General features: G+C 39.2%; 1 pseudogene; it reads right to left on the bottom strand.

Annotated features, from left to right (window-relative positions):
• Window positions 1-16,061: 16,061 nt before the first annotated feature.
• Window positions 16,062-16,179, bottom strand: LOC127693157 (uncharacterized; annotated as a pseudogene).
• Window positions 16,180-20,511: the final 4,332 nt, after the last annotated feature.

The raw sequence follows: 20,511 nt of genomic DNA, 5'->3' as shown, positions 1-20,511 counted from the left end.
CAGCAAGGACAATAGTAAGGATCTTTCTGTAGTTCATCACAGTGGAATAGAAATCTTTCATGTCAGGGATCACCTCTCAAAAACTTTCTCAGATGGTTGCGTAACTCTTTTGTCTGAACTGTAAAGTTCCTTCCTGGATGGAAAAGGAAAGCACAAAGGACTCAGGAAGTTCATGAAACTTATAAGACTCACAAGTCGCTCTTGCTTCTATAAGCAGTAAAATGTTGCTATTAGAGAGGAGACTGTTCTGTGGAATAGTTACCAGAACATTCACTGGGCAGGGAGTTCCATTGACCCAGCTTCCATGAGTCTTCCTTCATGTTGGGGTGGACTATTTGGTGATAAACTTCCTAATTTATATACACATGTCCTTTGTAAACTAAGCTACATACCAGGAAATCATTTCTTTGGTGTGCTCTTGCTACTCTGTTTTCTCTATAGATGTTTGTTCTTGACTCCCCAGATAGAAAATATCATACAATATAAATGATGCCTAAACAGATTGACCAAGGAGCCAAAACTGAGTCCTTGAGAAGCAGTTCCGTGGCCCTGCTATGAGAAAAGAGACATCCAGATGAGACCCATCTGTCTGAGGCTGGCTCGCAGGGAGAGAGAATATTAACAGTTCAGTCTTACTTGGTGTGGTAAGGGATGTTTTTTATTACTATCCTGGCCATCATGTACTGTGGTGGGCTTTTATGTGACCCAGGAACCTGAGTCACCCAGGTTCCTTAATAGTTCATCAAGCCAGCCTGGGGAGAAATAATTTTTCAGTCTGTAATTGAAGCCCTTTCTGGGATGAATAGATGTTTGACTACGTCTTTTGCAAGAAAGTACTGCAACAGGGAGTCAGAAAACACCAGAAATGAGGGACTAGAAAAGGTATTACAATCATTTTTAAGGCAGGATTTCTCTGTGTAGCCTTCACTGTCCTGGAACTAGCTCTGTAGCCCAGGATGGTCTCAGACTTACAGAGATCCGCCTACCTCTGTCTTCAAAGTACTGTAATTAAAGGTGTGTGCTACCACTACCAGGCTTATTTTTAAAAGATTTTAAAGTGATTTTAAACACACACACACACATTTTTCCTAAGTATAATATACAGAGAAGCCCTGTCTCAAAAAACCAAAAAAGGAAAAAAAAAAAAAAAAAAGAAAAGAAAAGAGAAAAAGAAAAAAAGAAAAAAAGAAAAAAGAAAGCAACTAAAGTATATTGGACAATAAATAGAAACATGTACCATCTTGGTTCCTGTGACAAGGCGGCCAGCTCAGCCAGCTACGCAGAGAACACCAGAGTGAAGGATTGCTCAGGACACAGCTCTACAACTGTCTAGGCACATATCTTGCAGGGGAGCATCTGACCTGCAGGGAGTCCCACAGTTAGAGGGAGCCCTGCCGACTGAGGTCACCACCATCTTGGCTCCTGTGACCAAGCAGCCAGCTTGGCCAGAGACCTGTGCCACATCTGACACAGGGAAGATCCCATTTCCTGATACTCTCTAGAGAACCAGCAGGACCAGGTTAATTGCCACTGCCCCTTTCCATCGGATGTGGTAGATCTGTGCCACATCTGACACGGGGAAGATCTTACTTCATGATACTCTCTCGAGAACAGACAGGAGCAGGTTATTCAGCAGAAGCAGGGCATTCAAGAACCAGCATCAGCAGAGCATTTGAAATCCAGCAGCAAGCCCTGTCCTGGGTCGTTTGTCCTGCAGGGTGATCGACGCATGGAGAGGGTCCTCAAGGTGTCCACCATCTTCACTACTGGGTAGACCAAACAAGCGACACCAGGTACACAGAGACAACCCTGAGTATAACATTGCTTGGGACAAGGCACACCAGGGCTCCAACAGCACCCAAGAATAGGGCAGCAATCAGCAATCTGTGCCAGGGGAAACCCAGTCATCCATTGGTGCAGAAATAGCCTTACAGGCCCACAGGAGGTCCAAGCATCAGGCAGTAACAGCAGGACCATGTAACACAGAGACAACTAGATGGCAAAAGGCAAATGTAGAAACGTTACTAACAGAAATCAAGGCAATATGGAAGCATCTGAACCCAATTTTCCAACAACAGCAAGTCCTGGATACCCCAACACAAGAGAAGTAAGATTTGGATTTAAAATCACTGGTCAAGAAGCTGTTAGCGGAACACAAAAAGGACATAAGTAAATCTCTTAAAGAAATACAGGGGAACATGAAAAAGTTAGAAGCCCTTACAATGGAAACACAAAAATCACTTAAAGAAATTCAGGAGAATAAGGCTCAAGAGATAGAAGCCAATAAAAACGAAATGCAAAAATTACTTAAAGAAATGCAGGAGAAATTGAGTCACCAGGCAGAAGTCATGAAAGAGGAAACACAAAAATTTATTAAAGAAATACAGGAAAACACAAACAAATAAGTGAAAGAACTGAGCAAAATCATCTAGGATCTAAAAACAGAAGTAGAAATAACTAAGAAATCACAAAGGGAGACAATGTTGGAGATAGAAAACTTTAGGAAGAAATCAGGGGCCATAGATGCAAATATCAACAACAGAATACAAGAGATGGAAGAAAGAATCTCAGATGCCTAAGATACCATAGAAACCATTGACTCAACAGTCAAAGAAAATGGAAAAAGCAAAAAGCTTGTAACTCAAAACATTCAGAAAATCCAGGACACAATGAGAAGACCAAACCTAAGGATTATAGGTATAGATGAGAGTGAAGATTTGCAACTTAAAGGACCAGAAAATATCTTCAACAAAATTATGGAAGAAAACTTCCCTAACCTAAAGAGGTAGTTGCCCATGAATATACAAGAAGCCTACAGAACTCCAAACAGACTGGACCAGAACAGAAATACCTCCTATCACATAATAATCAAACCCCAAATGTACTAAACAAAAAAAGAATATTGAAGGCAGTAAGAGAAAAAGGCCAAGTAACATATAAAGGAAGACCTATCAGAATTACACCAAACTTCTCACCAGAGACTATGAAAGCTAGAAGATCCTGGGCAGATCTCATGCAGACTCTAAGAGAACACAAATGCCAGCCAAGACTACTACACCCAGCAAAACTCTCAATCACCGTTGATGGAGAAACCAAGATATTTCATGATAAAACCAAATTTACACATTATCTTTCCGGACACAAACCCAGCCCTACAAAGGATAATAGGTGGAAAACACCAACACAAGGATGGAAACTACACCCCGGAAAAAGCAAGATAGTAACCTTCTTTCATCAAACCCAAAAGAAGATAACCACCCAAATATAAAAATAACATCAAAATTGACAGGAAGTAATAATCACTATTCCTTAATATTTCTTAACATCAATGGACTCAATTCCCCAATAAAAAGACATGGACTAACAGACTGGATATGTAAACAGGACCCTACATTTTGCTGCATACAGGAAACATACCTCAGTGTCAAAGACAAACACTATCTCAGAGTAAAAGGCTGTAAAACAATTTTACAAGCAAATGGTCTCAGGAAAAGAGCTGGAGTGGCCATACTAATATCAGATAAAATTGACTTTCAACCTAAAGTCATCAAAAGAGACATGGAAGGACACTTTTTACTGGTCAAGGGAAAAATCCACCAAGAAGAAACTCCATTCTGAACATCTATGCTCCAAATGCAAGGTACCCTCATTCGTAAAAGAAACTTTACTAAAGTTCAAAGCACACATTGCACCTTACACAATAAATGTGGGTGACTTCAACAATCCACTCTCCTCAATGGACAGATCAAGAAAACAGAAACTAAACAGGGACACAGTGAAACTAATTGAAGCATTGGATGAATTAGATTTAACAGATATATATAGAACATCCTATCCTAAAGCAAAAGAATATACCTTTTTCTCAGCTCCTCATGGTATCTTCTCCAAAATCAACTATATATTTGGTCACAAGACAGACCTCAACAAATATAAGAAGATCGAACTAATCCCATGCCTCGTACCAGATCACTATGGAGTAAGAGTGGTCTTCAATAGCAACAAAAACAACAGAAAGCCCACATACACATTGAGTATTGTTCAACATGGAGGTTGAACAATACTCAATGATACTTTGGCCAAAGAAGAAATAAAGAAAGAAATCAAAGACTTTTTAGAATTTAATGAAAATGAAGGCACAACATACCTAAATCTATGGGACACAATGAAAGCAGTGCTAAAAGGAAAACTCATAGCCCTCAAAAGAGTGCCTCCAAAGAGAAACTGGAGTGAGCATACACTAGCAGTTTAATTACACACCTGAAAGCCCTGAACAAAAAAAAAGCTATTTCACCCAGGAGGAGTAGAAGACCGGAAATCATCAAACGCAGGGCTGAAATCAATCAAGTAGAAACAAAGAGAACCATATAAAGAATCAACAAAACCAGGAGCTGGTTCTTTGAGAAAATCAAGAAGATAGATAAACCCTTAGCCAGACTAACCAAAGGGTACAGAGACAGTATCCAAATTAACAAAATTAGAAATGAAAAGGGAGAAATAACAACAGAAACTGAGAAAATTTAAAAAAAATCATCAGATCCTACTACAAAAACCTACATGCAACACAGCTGGAGAATCTGGAAGAAATGGACAATTTCCTAGACAGATACCAAATACTAAAATTAAATCAGGATTAAACATATCATCTAAACAGTCCCATAAACCCTAAAGAAATAGAAGAGGTCATAGAAAGTCTTCCAATAAAAAAAAAAAAAAAAAAAAGCACAGGATAAGATGGTTTTAGTGCAGAATTCTATCAGACCTTCAAAGACGACCTAACACCAATACTCTTCAAATTATTCCACAAAATAGAAATAGAAGGAACACTACCCAACTCATTCTATGAAGCCATAATTACACTGATACCAAAAACCACACAAAGATTCAAAAAAGAAGGAGACCTACAGGCCAATTTCCCTTATGAATATTGATGCAAAAATACTCAAAATTCTTGCCAACCGAATCCAAGAACACATCAAAGAGATAATTCACCATGATCAAGTTGGCTTCATCCCAGGGATGCAGGAATGGTTCAATATATGGAAATCCATCAATGCAATCCATTACATAAACAAACTCAAAGAAAAAAAACACATGGTCATTTCATTAGATGCTGAAAAAGCATTTGATAAAATTCAGCATCCTTTCGTGCTAAAAGTCTTGGAAAGAACAGGAATTCAAGGCCCATATCTAAACATACAAAAAGCAATATACAGTAAACTGGTAGCCAACATCAAACTAAATGGAGAGAAACTTGAAGCAATCCCAATAAAATCAGGGACTTGACAAGGCTGCCCCCTCTCTCCATATCTTTTCAATATAGTACTTGAAGTTCTAGCTAGAGGAATTAGACAACATAAGGAGGTCAAAGGGATACAAATTGGAAAGGAAGAAGTAAACTATCACTATTTGCAGATGATATGATAGTATACATAAGTGACCCAAAAAATTCCACCAAAGAACTCCTACATCTGATAAACAATTTCAGCAAAGTGGCTGGTTATAAAATCAACTCAAGAAAATCAGTAGCCTTCCTATAATCAAAGGATAAAGAGGCTGAGAAAGAAATTAGGGAAATGACACCCTTCACAATAGCCACAAACAATATAAAGTATCTTGGGGTGACTCTAACCAAACAAGTGACAGATCTGTATGAGAAGAACTTCAGGTCTCTGAAGAAGGAAATTGAAGAAGACCTCAGAAAATGGAAAAATGTTCCATGCTCGTGGATTGGCAGGATTAGTATAGTAAAAATAGCCATCTTGCCAAAAGCAATCTACAGATTCAGTGCAATCCCCATCAAAATCCCAACTCAGTTCTTCAAAGTTAGAAAGAGCAATTCATCTGGAAGAACAAAAAACCCAGGATAGCTAAAACTATTCTCAACAGTAAAAGAACATCTGGGGGAATCAGTATCCCGGACCTCAAGCAGTAATACAGAGCAATAGTATTAAAAACTGCATGGTATTGGTATAGTGACAGGCAAGTAGATCAATGAAATAGGATTGAAGACCCAGAAATGAACCCACACACTATGGTCACTCGATCTTTGACAAATGGGCGGAAAACATCCAGTGGAAAAAAGATAGCTTTTTCAACAAATGGTGCTGGTTCAACTGGAGGTCAGCATGCAGAAGAATGTGAATTGATCCATTCTTATCTCCTTGAACTAAGCTCAACTCTAAGTGGATCAAGGACCTCCATGTAAAACCAGACACACTGAAACTAATAGGAAAGAAACTGGGGAAGACCCTGGAGGACATGGGCACAGGGGAAAAGTTCTTGAACAGAACACCAATAGCTTATGCTCTAAGATCAAGACTTGACAAATGGGACCTCATAAAATTACAAAGTTCCTGTAAGGCAAAGCATACTGTCAAGTGGACAAAACAGCAACCAACAAACTGGGAAAAGATCTTCACCAATCCTGCATCCAACAGAAGGCTAATATCCAATATATACAAAGAACTAAAGAAGGTAGATTCCAGAGAGCCAAGTAACCCTATTAAAAATGGGGTACAGATCTAAACAAAGAATTTTCACCTGAAAAATTTTGAATGGCTGAGAAGCACCTTAAGAAATGTTCAACATCATTAGTCATTAGGGAAATGCAAATCAAAACAATTCTCAGATTTCACCTCACACCAGTCAGATTGGCTAAGATTTAAAACTCAGGAGACAACAGGTGTTGGTGAAGATGTGGAGAAAGAGGAACACTCCTTCACTGCTGGTGGAAATGCAAGTTGGTACAGCCACTCTGGAAATCAGTCTTGCGGTTCCTCAGAAAACTGGGAATGACACTTCCGGAGGACCCTGCTATACCTCTCCTGGGCATATACCCAGAGGATTCCCCGGCATGTAATAAGGACACATGCTCCACTATGTTCATAGTAGCCTTATTTATAATAGCCAGAAGCTGGAAAGAGCCCAGATGTCCCTCAGTGGAGGAATGGATACAGAAAGTGTGGTATATTTACACAATGGAGTACTATTCAGCAATTAAAAACAATGAATTCATGAAATTCTTAGGCAAATGGTTGGATCTGCAAGTAAGTTGGATCATCCTAAGTAAGTTGACCCAATCACAGAAGAACACACATGGAATGCAGTCACTGATAAGTGGATATTAGCCCAGAAGCTCTGAATACCCAAGACACAACTCACATATCGAATCATTCCCAAGAAGAAGAAAGGAGAGGGCCCTGGTTCTAGAAAGGCTTGATGCAGCATTGTAGGGGATTACCAGGACAGAAAAGTGGGAGGGGTTTGATTGGGGAACAGGCAGAGGGAAGAGGGCTTATCGGACTTATGGGTGGGGGGAGAACCGGAAAAAGGAAAATCATTTGGAATGTAAATAAAGAATATAGAAAAAAAAGAAATAGAAACATATGAGAATCCATTCTAAACTACAACCATCAAATCGAAAATAATAGCATGTCTGATAAAGTTACAGCAATAAGAGATTTTCTAAAGTAAAAGAAGTATACCCCATTTTTTTCATTGCTGATGGTTACGAGGATAAATACTATAAAAGTAAAGTAGTGATTTCATTGTTTAAATTTCATTTCTATTCTAATAGCAAGTCTTGTTTAGCTCTTTACATGTAGAAACTAGAACTGCTAATATTTGAAAGATATTTCAGTTGGGGAAATTTGTTGTACTCAAACAGAAGGAAGTGGGACATCTTGTTAGATTTTTGTAAGTATTATCTCAAGAAAAAGGTTTTCACATGATTTGTCAAAAAATGAAGGTTATAACATATATTGTAAGGCAACAACTGTAGGACCATAAAATATGAACACAAGGAATATAAATGATAGTTTAAAAAACACCAGCATAATAGTTATTCAGTGAAATTATTTTATGTAGTTTGCAAGGAATTCATAATGAAGATTATGCACACATGCACGTGCACACACACACTCACACACACATGCACGTGCACACACACACACACACACACACACACACACACACACACACCGAGAACAACTGTGTCCTTGGGTCCCAGAGATTTCAGGGCAAAATGATAATGGGGAAGTGTTTGCTAAGTGCTTATTTGTTTTTTGATGAAGCGATTGTATCATATAAAGCTGTTTGACACAGGATACAGGAAAACTCAATTGAAATTTTGCAAACTGTGAGCTTTATGGCTTGAGAAATGAATGAAAATTATGGAGAAGATTCTGTGGAAAGTTTTACAAAGAGAAATTAGAAATGTAGAGCCCAAATGGTTTGAGGAATTGTCTATTTTTTTTTTTTGAGCTTTCAAGTTTGCAGATTTTCAGATAAAATTCATTGGTGGTTCTCTATGTAAGCAAAGGAGACTGCTGTACCTATTGTAAAATACATTCGGGTCCTGTATTAGAATAAGTATGTCTTGGATAGAGGTAAATCAGACTGTTGTCTTGTAGGCTGTGACATGAGTACTCAAAGGGAAAGAAAAACAGCACCATTGGGAATGAAGTAGGGGATAGGTGTGTGTGTGTGTGTGTGTGTGTGTGTGTGTGTCTGTGTGTGTGTGTCTGTGTGTGTGTGTCTGTGTGTCTGTGTGTCTGTGTGCATGAGACTAAGCTGAGTAAGCCATGCACCATGGTCAGTTGATAAGAAACTGGAGGGAAACAAAACCAAGGCAGGAAGGCGTGAAGAAGTGAAACGTGGTAGAACTCTGAGACCTGCTATCAACTATGATGTTTAATCCTGATGTTCACATACACATTACATATAACATACCTGTATAACATACCCCACTTATAGTCGGTATATTGAAACTAGAATAGCTCTACCAAAGCATTCTCGACCAAAGGTTTGGTCGAATCTCCCCAAAGTGGTATAACAATTAATAGAGATAACATTTCCCTTCCTACATTATTTTTTTTCATGTAGAAAGCACCTTCATACGCATAATGACATTGATGCTCCCAGAACTGTCTCCCATGATGAAGAGGCAGACTGGTGTGATGGTCAGAGTCAAAGAATGATTTAACTCTCCTTTCTGTTTCTTTCTTTCTTTCTTTTTCTTTCTTTGCTTTAATGTTTATTGATTGATTGATTTTTTTTTTTACTTATTCACTTTACATCCCACTCACTGCCTCCCTTCCACAATCCTTCTCCCCATTCTTCCTCTCCTTCTCCTCCAAGAGGGTGGGGTCTGGGTATCCCTCGCAACCCAGCACATCAAGTATCTCCAAGGCTAGGTACAACCTCTCCCACTGAGGGCAGAAAAGACAGCACAGGTAAAAGAACATATCCTACAGGCAGGCAACAACTTTTGGGATAGCCAGTTGTTCAAGACCCACACGGAATACCAAGCTGCACATCTGCTACATATGTTTGGGGAGGCCTAGGTCCAGCCTCTGTATGTTCTTTGGTTGGTGGTTCAGTCTCTGAGAGCCCCAAGGGTCCAGGTTAGTTATGAAACTACAAAACTTCTGTAAGACAAAGGACACTCTCAATAGGACAAAAGGGCAGCCTATAGATTGGGAAAGCATCTTTACCAACCCTACATCTGACAGAGGACTAATATCCAAAATTTATGAAGAATTCAAGAAGTTAAACACCAACAACCCAAATAACCCAAATTAAATAAATAAAAAAAAAAAAAACAGCACAGAGCAAAACAGAGAATTCTCAACAGAAGAATCTCGAGTGGCAGAGAAGCACTTAAAGAAATGTTCAAAGTCCTTAGTTATCAGGGAAATGCAAATCAAAACAACTCAGATTCCATCTCCTACCGGTCAGAGTAGTTCGATCAAAAACTGAAGTGATAGCACATGCTGGAAAGAGTGTGGAACTCTCCTGTTGCAGTAAGAGATGAATAGGCCATTGGTTCCTCCAAGACGTTAACTGAGTATGATAGCAGTTATAGGTGTTGCATCTCCTTCTTGTTGTATCAAGAATAGCTACCCTATGTGGGTAGCCAATGTTCTTAGTTACCAGGCTTTATTTCTGTTTTTGTGCAGGTAATGGAAAGGAGGTGGTATTTAAAACTAACCAACTCTGTTAACAGACAAGCTCCAGTCTCTGGTCCCTATATATCCTAATTATGAGAATGTGTTCAACACACAGCTTTGAGTTATACTTTGAATGGTGGTCAATAAATAGTCTGACTTGTCTACTGGTTTCTTCCATTTCTCTTTTGGGTCAAAGAGTGAGACTAGTTGATTACCAGAATCAACTGCAGATCTTATAATAATTCCATATTTAATTCTCCATCTCCCTTAGAGGTCCTCATTCCTCTATGGTAATGACTATAGAGTATCCCAGGCAATGATTCAATAGACCTATGTAGAAAACAGGAAAATTTACCTTGCTCCAAAGAGCAAGAAACCAGGAGGATCAAAGATTTAAAGTTAGGATCTCCAAACCTAGAAAGAGTCCACAAATGTATCCTGAATGTGGAAGTGGAAGGGCCAAAGTTCATGGGTAAGCTTTTTAAGGTTATTTATTATCTGAAATAATTTTGAATTAATTTATTATCCAGCAAGTATTATGCTTAATTCATATGAATTGTAGAAATATAATTAGCCTTAGATATAGTATAAGATACATGAATGTCTTTGCCTTGGAGTAATGTTTTCTATATTTTGCTTCATTTCAGCATGTTTGGGTAGGGTACAGGAAAATAAGAGGAGACTGTGAAGGTGTAAATCCTTTCCTTTTTTCCCCTTAAAATTAAGAAAAAAATGTAAATCTTTGAGCATCTGTCTTAGTTAGGGTTTTACTGCTGTGAACAGACTCCATGACCAAGGCAACTCTTCAAAGGAAAACATTTAATGGGACTGTCTTACAGGTTCAGAGGTTCAGTCCATTATTATCAAGGTGGGGAACATGGCAGCATCCAGGCAGTCATAGTTCAGGAGATGCTGAGGGTTCTACATCTTCATCTGACCGCTGCTAGCAGAATACTGACTTCCAGGCAGTAAGGAGGAGGGTCTTATAGCCCACAGCCACAGTGACACACCCACTCCATCAAGGCCACTCCCTGGGCTGAGCATATACAAACTATCACAGGATCTATCTCAGATGACATATAGAATAAAATTAAAACAAAAAGGAGACAGGGTTGGGACATGGTTCATTTGAGGAACACTTTCTTAGCCTATTATACCTTGAGTTTGATCTCTTGTGTTGGGGAACACAGGAGAGAATTGAGTAACTAATGAATTGAAGCCAAGACTTAGTTGTATTTGTGATTCTCTTACCTTTGCACTGTGAAAGACCCAGAAACAGAAAAGTACAGTACATGGAGGTTATAGCCGAGTCTTGCATAATTTGTACGTGCTTCGCTGCTGTACAGTTGCTTGAGAAAGTTAAGCACATTCATCATTGAGAAATTTGATCTATGTGTATCCTTCAGCAAACACTGTGCTTCATTCACGTGAGCTGGAGTATAGATTGTTATTTGGCAAGGAGATATTTATACAAATATCATAGGAGATATTTATACAAATCTAATGAAATCTGGAAACGTGTAATCTACATATTGTTCTAAACTTGTTGACATATTTCCAGTACATCTGGTACAATTAAAATAATTACAAAGATTTTTTTTTCAAAATTGTATGAAACTGGTGTGGGAAATAGTGCTCTTGCTTTGCTGCATAGCAACTGAACTCACAAATAAAAGGATATTCACGTGCTATTATATCATAATATGAAATCTCCCTGGACTTTTAAAACAAAAACTTTGAAGTTTATTGGGTTAAAATAATTGAGATCATTTTCATAATCAAACAAGAAAATAATAGAAGTACAATGAAATACTTGAAATATCTTTTACTTATTCTTTGACAATTTCATATGAGTATGAAATTACACCAGTTGCATATTTCTGCAGTCACACTGCAAAAAGAAACTTCTCTGATGATGGTGGAGGCAACACTAACAGATGAACATCAACACAAATATTTAGAAGGCGGTTTGACAACATAACGACTTAGGAGAATAACAATAGTTGATCCTCTTGGGCCAGTGACCTCCATCCATGAACTTTTGACTAGGTTTCCAGTTTCAGGAATAAGTTCCCTCCTGAAGAGCAGGTTTCAAATTTAATGAGGAAGTCATTGGTTAGCACCCATAACCTTTGTGCCACTAGTGCACTGGTGCACATATCTTCCCTGGCAGATCCGTGTTCTGCCAGTGTTGGCGTTCTTAGCATCTTGGCATTCAAGATTCATCACTAAAAAATACCATTTATGACTTCTTTCCATATAATGAAATTTACATCATAGTTTCTTCTGATAGCTAAACTCTAGCTTATTTTTGGTCAGTTACTTTTCTTTGAAGAATATGGAAAATGATTGGCTTTTTTTTTTTTATTGGACAACTAGTAGAATATTTAGGATTTTGTTTCATCCTAACTCACAATTAGGTCTGGTTTTCTTCTGGGAATTTAAAAATCATGCCTTCTTCTTGTTAGTGTTAGAATTTCATTTCTCCTTCGAACTCCTTAAAAAGTATTATTAGAAAATTCCATGTGTGCCTACAATGAAATATGATTATATTAACCCTCATATGTCCCTCTTCAACTCCCCTCAGGCCTCCTCAACACATTTATGTACCACCATTATGTCCTTTCCTTCTTTTCTTTTTTAAATAAGCTACTGTGTCCAATTAGTGCCATCATATGTACATGAGTGCAGTGCCATCCATAGAGCATTGGAAGCCCACCAGTAGTGCCCACATCCCGGAAGAAGGACCGCAGTCAGCTAGCTACCAATGCCTACAGCTCCTCACTCGGGGTAGAGCTTTATTAGCTCCCCCCTCATGCGCTTCTCGCCCCTCCAGACTAGAATTCTGACAAGCTTGATCTTTTACATGTAACTGCAGCTGCTGTAAATTCGGGAATGTAATGGTCATGTCGCGTTCCAAGCGCCACGTTTCACTGCTCCTCCCTACCCTCTGGCTCTACATTCTTTCTTCTTTCTCTTCCATCAATTTCAGTGAAGATTATCACTCCTTATTTTCTTCCTCTGGAAAAGGAGTATTAACAAGACTCGTTATAAATAAGAATTATGACCTAACTAAAGTAAATCCAATTATCCTTTACCACTCTTTTCCTCAAAAAGCAAGATACATCCCATGAAAGATGGACTGATACTTAATGAGTATAACATTTATTTCTAATTGAATATGTAGCTCTTGAAAGTGGTTTGAGTAGGTTAGATGAGGAGGAACAACGTAGTCCTTTCTATAGTGTGTGATAGAATTATTTTCATGAGGTTAACCAGAAAGGCATGTTTCCTGGTTAGCCTTCCTGCCACCTTGGTGCGAGCGAGAATTATCCTAGAAGAGGAAGCTCAATTGAAACAATGACTGTAGGCAAGTTTTTGATTGATGATTGATATGAGGGGCCCCGCCCACTGTTGGCAGTGGCGCCCCTGAGCAGGTGGTTCCAGGTTCCATAACAAAGCAGACTGAGCAACCCACAGAGAGCTTGTGTAGGCAAGTGAGCATACTCAGGGCGGTCAGAGGACACCACATGGGTCCTGGAAAGGAATCTCAGTCTCTCAGGCAAGGCAGCAGGCAGGCACTTTTACCCTTTGAGCCATCTTGCTGGCCCCATAGTATCTTCCCTTTAGCAGTTCTTCCAGTGTGCTCACGGCTAAAGCACATTCTCCATCCCTGAAATAAACTTATTCTAGACTTGAGTGTCTAGGTGTATGGTTTCAGTTCTTCTTCTTCTTCTTCTTCTTCTTCTTCTTCTTCTTCTTCTTCTTCTTCTTCTTCTTCTTCTTCTTCTTCTTCTTCTTCTTCTTCTTTTTAGATTCATTTATTTATATATGTGAGTACACTGTCACTGTCTTCAGACACATCAGAAGAGGGCATCAGATCCCCACTACAGATGGTTGTGAGCCACCATGTGGTTGCCAGGAATTGAACTCAGGACCTCTGGAAGAGCAATCAGTGCTCTTAACTGCTGAGCCATCTCTCCAGCCCATTGTTTCAGTTCTTAATTTTAAAATGTTGAATCGTTCTATCATTTGTTTTGTTTTCTACTCTGAAAGATGGGCTGTGCTATTTTTGGTTAAATAACTGTCCCACACTATTAATAATTAATTGCTTTTTATGTTTTGATTCTGGTAATTTCAGCTGTATTTCAGATCAAGCTTCTTATTTTCATCATTAAAAAATCCTTTTTTTTGGTACTTTGTGAATTCCCTATCATGCCCTCTAATCGCACTCATCTTCCCCTCCCCTCACACCTACCCTCCACTCTTGCAACCTCTCCCAATAAAGAAAAATATCTTGTTGTGGAGGCTGTAGCGTGTCATATTTATTGTAATGACTCCTAGGTCTGCTGCTCTGTCAACACTGAATCCTCACTGGGACTCCTCAGATATCTTGGTGCTGCCTTGTATCACGGAGAACGCGCTGTTTTGCATCCGTAGAACCGGTCCCTTCAGGTGCTTCAAGTGTTCTTCTATGGACTGGATATTGGGGTAGGCCAGTTCAAGCCCTGGATCTGGGCCTGAGAGGTCTCTAGGCTGGTCAGCCCATGAATTCTCCCGCTCCTTCCCCGTCACCTTCGGGCCGGCTCACCCTGAACCCCTGCAACCAAGGTGAGCTCAACCCTGAGGCCCAGGTCAGGTGCGGGGTCCACTCCGAGTGTTGCAGCTGGTGATGGACATAGCCGCTTCTCCCACTCTCATGACCCCGGTGCCAAGCTCTCTCGCCTGCCTTAGAAGGTGAGCGATCAGTGTGAAGAGCTTTGGGAGTGGCTTTGTAGGAATTTGGCAGGAATTTGACTTTGGGCTAGGACTCAGGAAGTAGGCTTAGATAAGAAGATTTACATTTGGGCTTATTCAACGTTCAAGGTAAAACTCGACTCAGAGAGGTGAGACTGTCCTTTTATCTTGGACATCCTGGTAAGCCCCTAGAAACCCCGGGCTTCGTTTATTGCCTTGTTTGTTCCTTAACCTAGAATTGACCTTATTCTTTGCTTGTACCTAGAAGGGTATAAAAGCAGGCTGGAGAAAGATAAAACCGCATCAGTCAGCCTCAGCACTAGCTGGAGTCATATTATAGTGTTGTCTAATTGTCTTTTTCTTTTCAATCCTCCATCCCTCGCTTGAGACCCAGTTGACTGACTGAGCTGGCTTGGTCACATCTGGGAGGGGAGAAGGCCATCTCTCCCTCATCCATGTTACCGCAGACTAGAGGCAGACCCAGCTCTCCTGCACCCACGCCCGTGGGGGCAGTTCACATCCAGAACCAACTCTACTGTGCTGCCTAGGGAAAGATTTAAATCCCACTCTTCCAAGTGCTGCTGCAGGTGAGGGGAAGGGCCCGGCTCTTCTGCGCTGATGACCACAGGGTCAGCTCTCCTGACTGCCATAGGTGGAGAGGGGCATCTCTTTCTTGTGAATGTCACGGCAAGCATGGCAGACAAATAGCGAAGCCAGCTTTCCTACACTCAAGCCCTTGCCCCCCCCCCCCCACCCCGCACATCCATGCCTCTCCCACCAGAGTCAACTCTACTGTGCCTCCTATGCCAGGCTGGCTCTCCCTAGTGCCACTGCTGGTAAGGGGTAGAGCCAGCTCTTCTATGATGCTCAGGTGGAGTGGGACCAGTTCTGCACAGCCCTCAGATATCAATTTGTTCCCAGGCGGCAGCCCAGATGAGGGATGCCCATGTGGCCTTTGGTGGTAACAGAACCCTAATGCTGCTGCAGGGCTGTGGACCCAGAAGTGGTCCTTGGTGATAGATAGGCGCAGGTCAAGACCCCATCCCCACCCGTTGTGGTCCAAGGGGTCATCACTGGCTACTCACATCAGACTGTTTCTCACTGCCTGCTAGCCATCCTGGGAACCCATCTGGGCCTGCTTAGTGTCTGACTGGTGGTCATCTTGGGCTCATTTTTCCCCCCAGCAAATGTTAAGCTACTGGGCTGGAGAGATGGTTCAGTGGTTAAGAGCACTGACTGCTCTTCTAGAGGTCCTGAGTTTAAATCCCAGCAACCACATGGTGGCTCACAACCATCCATAATGAGATCTGACGCCCTCTGCTGGTGTCTCTGAAGACAGTTACAGTACACTCAAAATTAATAAATCTTTAAACAAATGTTAGGCTACTAATCATTTAGATGTTCATTAGGTCAGAACACTGAGCATTTTCATAGACTCTCCTCTCCACCACATGTGACACAGCAGCCACATCTGCAGTGCCTCTAGGGCAGGTGTAATTTTGGTTTTTAATCTAGCAGAATTGGCTTGTGGCAATCTATTTTTTTTTAAATATTTATTTATTTTATGTATATGAGTACACTCTAGCTGTCTTCAGACACACCAGAAGAGGGCATCAGATCCCATTACAGATGATTGTGAGCCACTATGTGGTTGCTGGGAATTAAATGCAAGACTTCTGGGAGAGCAATCAGTGTTCGGAAACACTGAGACATTTCTCCAGCCCTGGTACATCTATTCTTAACCACTGTTAAATATATCATCATATCCCCCTAATAAGAATCCCTTTATTAAGTTCTCTCACTTTTTCCTGATTTATTCCTCTGCTAAACTTTTGGATTGTTTTCAAAATAAACTCTATTACACTCACTGTCCTAAGAATCTGTCTGGGGGCTTTGGCAGATTATATTAATTTTATTTCCTCCACATTCAGCAGTAGATATGTTCTTTACATGAAAGCCTTTTAATTTCCCTAATGTTTTATATTTTTCACTGTTAGCAACACACAGTTATTTTAAAGATTAATATTCTAGTTGTGCATCATGAATATGTTTCATTACATTTTGGAAGAATGCTATTTTAGCAATATTATTGATTTTTGTATATTTATTTTAGATTTGATCACTTAACAGTATAGTCAGTTTACTAAAGTCATTTTAATTCCTTTAGATTACTTAGGCAAGTGAATACATTATTTTGAAAATTATGAATCTACTTTTTAATCATTTTATTCTAAGGATATTAAGTATGTTTTAAATCCCAAGAATGTTTAGTTACAGTTATCAAATTATTTCTCAGATAGAAATGTCCTAGCATTTACTTTGCAACCTGTTGATGTGATCTTTAGATTGTATGTATGTAAATTCTTAGGATAATCTTTAAATATTCATAATAAATTATTATTTAAATGATTGAATTACTTATCTATCTTAAGATGATTGAATTACCCCTGCTAATCTTTTATTTAAGCTTTGAATTTTCACTAATCGTCTTTAGGTTTTGCTATTTCCATTTGACCAACAACTTTTCATTCATTATCTTTGACTCTCATTATGAAGAATTTGAAACATATTCAGGTAATTGTATTTATATTAATGTCTAAAATCATACCATAGAATCAATAAAATATCTAATATTAAGTCCTTTTAAAATATGTTTCTTCTCTGTTCTAATTTTACTGGTTTGGTCACTCTTTTTCATGATTACATTTGTTAACTTTTATTATTTATTCTTGCTTTTAGAAATTTCATACTGTAGTTTATTTCCTGCATATGTACAAGTGTGTGTGTGTGTGTGTGTGTGTGTGTGTGTGCGTGTGCACTCATGCACTCATGTGCACATGTATATAGAGGTCAAAGGACAATCTCAGGAATATGAAGTTTGTGTCTTGGGACAAAATTTCTTATTGGTTGATTCTCACAATGAAGGGTGGCCAGCTTGTAATAAACCCTATGGGTCATTCTGTCTCTTTCTCCTCAGTTTTGGGATTTCGCATTGCACCACCATGTCCAGGTATTTTACTAGAGTTCTGGGGATGGTTGTTCAGTTACAGAACAACACTTTACCAATTGGGTTATTATTACCCTATTTGCCCATTTCTACTGTTTCCTGCTTTCTTTAGCATTCATTTCTATATTTATATTTTATGTGCTCTATTTATGATCCTGTTCACATTCTTAAATGATTTTTCATTAAAGTCGAATTCAATTAACTTTTTAAATTTTGAACAACAATATTTAAGACTAGGTATTTTTCTCTGGATAACATTCTTTTAAAAATTGATAACATGGGTCTGGTTTCATTACTATAAAACAAGTTTTTATTTCTATCTTTAAGCAATTATTTCAGAAAGCATTAATAATTGGCAAAGTGTCTAAGTTTTTTAATTGTTCCTATTTGAGAAGTCAGAATTTAGACTTTACTGTGCTTGAAGAACAGCCTCTGCAAGTTCTAGCTTGAGAACCTGAGCATTTGCTTTGCAGCAGTGATGGGTCAACTTTTAGAGACGTTATGGCATAATCCTGAAAACTCATGCACCTATATTCTCTGCTGTTAGAATAGTCAGATTAGAATATCTGTAGGTTTTGAAATTGATTCTTTAGCAGGGGGGTAATACAGCATATTGATGGCTTCCATTACAGTTTAGATTTCTGTTCCCATCTCTGATGTTCCAACGTCTTGGTTTTATGGTTACTGACCAATCCTATTCTACTGACAAAGGCGGATGTCATCATGCTTCGCTTTAAGTGTTGACCCATTATGTGCACTGAGTCTCTTGGGTAGGATTATGGTCTTTTATGCACCTTCTGAAGTTAGCGTCTTCTGTTTTATTTATTTTAAAGTCTCTCTTACAAGCATCACACAGCTGAGGTTTCCTGGCCTTATGCTTAGGACGCTGCCAAGTATTCCCCACACCCTTTATAATTTACATGCATCTGTTCGTTTTGTTTGTTTGTTTGTTTGTTTTATATCAGAAGATGACTTTTCTCATCTTTCCTTCTCAGTCCTGAAGGGTATGGCTTTTATGCCGTCTCATAGATTAGAAGATAAATGTTTGGCTTTTTGTGTAGCGGAGATCAAAATTATGTTTTCTTTTGTATTTCCTTATGGTTATAATCATAAAAGGAAAGATAAATTAGGTCTCTCTTTACATGAAATGAAAAAGTTATCTTATGACTGGAGAGATGGATCAGTTAAGAGCACTGACTGCTATCCCAGAGGTCCTGAGTTCAATTCCCAGCAAAGGAAAAGCAAAGGTAGCTGTTGAGATGCACCCCTTTTTTCCAGCAGGTTCTGGTGGCTGTTTCTGCATGAACTTCAATCATATTTAGTTGTCTATTGCTCCTTTCACACCCTTTCCTTCCCAACATCTTTCTTCCATACCCTAGACAGCCCCTTCCCATGGGGTTTTCAAATGTTGGCCATTTTCCTTTCCTAACTCGACGTGGTTTTATTCACTTTTGTAAACTCATTCACTTTTGTAAACTTTCCATCTGTAATGGAATCTGATACCCTCTTCTGGTGTGTCTGAAGACAGTGACAGGGTAGTCACATGAATAAAATAAAAAAAAATCTTAAAGAAAAAGAAAAAATATTATCTTAGTTGCAAACATCCGTGTCTTATTTTTCCCACCTTTCTGTTTCCTTCAATAGAATCTACACTTTTAGACCCAGATAATTGTTGACATTATTTTACTTTATTATAGTTGCTGTGGTGGTTTGAATAATAAATGTTCCCCCATAGAATCATGTATTTGAACACTTCGTCCCCAGTTTGTGGGACTATCTTGGAGGAGGTGGGTCGCTGGTGGTGGGCCTGGGGGTCCCGTTGTTTCCGGTTTACTTCCTCAGCTGTCTGTGTTTGGTTTGAGATGAGATCCCTTAGCTTCTTGCTCCTCCTCCTTGCTGCTGTGCCTTCCCTGACATTAGATTCTTCCTCTGGGACCACACACACCTAAATAAACGCTTCCAAAAAACAAAGCAAAGGAAAAGCAAAGGTAGCTGTTGAGATGCACCCCTTTTTTCCAGCAGGTTCTGGTGGCTGTTTCTGCATGTGGTCCTCAGCAGGACTCATCCTTTAGTCAATAAAGATTGACTCAGCCCTAACCTTTTCAAATACCAAAGTTGAGAGTTTATCTTCTGGCTCTTTGCAAACATCAGGAGCGTCTCTTCAATATCATCCATACCTGAGAGGCACATGATAGGGATGACATTCTGCAACATCTGCCTCTGAATTTTCCTTTGAATAGATACCTGCATTATTTTCTGTAATTTTAATCATGAAGACAGCCGGTACTTTGATTTTTATTAGAAATCATTAACTCTCTTCTAGATGTTTGATCTGTTTTAATTATTGAATTATTCCCCTCTATGACCTAACTCGACGTGGTTTTATTCACTTTTGTAAACTCATAGATTTTTGCCTTGAGTATGTCAGGCATGTTTGATTTTTCAATCATATGTATATTATACAAAGGAATGGGTTTCACTGACATCCATGTATATGAGGAACTTCAATCATATTTAGTTGTCTATTGCTCCTTTCACACCCTTTCCTTCCCAACATCTTTCTTCCATACCCTAGACAGCCCCTTCCCATGGGGTTTTCAAATGTTGGCCATTTTCCTTTGCTTCCTGAGAACCATCAGGTGCGCCCCTCATATTCAAATTCTTTCATAATGGCTTTTCACAATGCAACTGCTGGAGCTTACTGTTTTATTAGGAATTTCATCTGCATAATATGTGTTTAAGTATTAAAACTCTGTTTATTTTGTGATGTAAGTTAAGTTGCTATCATAATTTTTTGCACATTTAACTCCTGTTAGG

The sequence above is a fragment of the Apodemus sylvaticus genome, chromosome 9, assembly GCF_947179515.1.
Source record: "Apodemus sylvaticus chromosome 9, mApoSyl1.1, whole genome shotgun sequence".
NCBI classification, from domain to species: Eukaryota; Metazoa; Chordata; class Mammalia; order Rodentia; family Muridae; genus Apodemus; species Apodemus sylvaticus.
The sequence above is the reverse complement of the archived record's forward strand: the minus strand, read 5'-3'. Positions and strand labels throughout refer to the sequence as shown.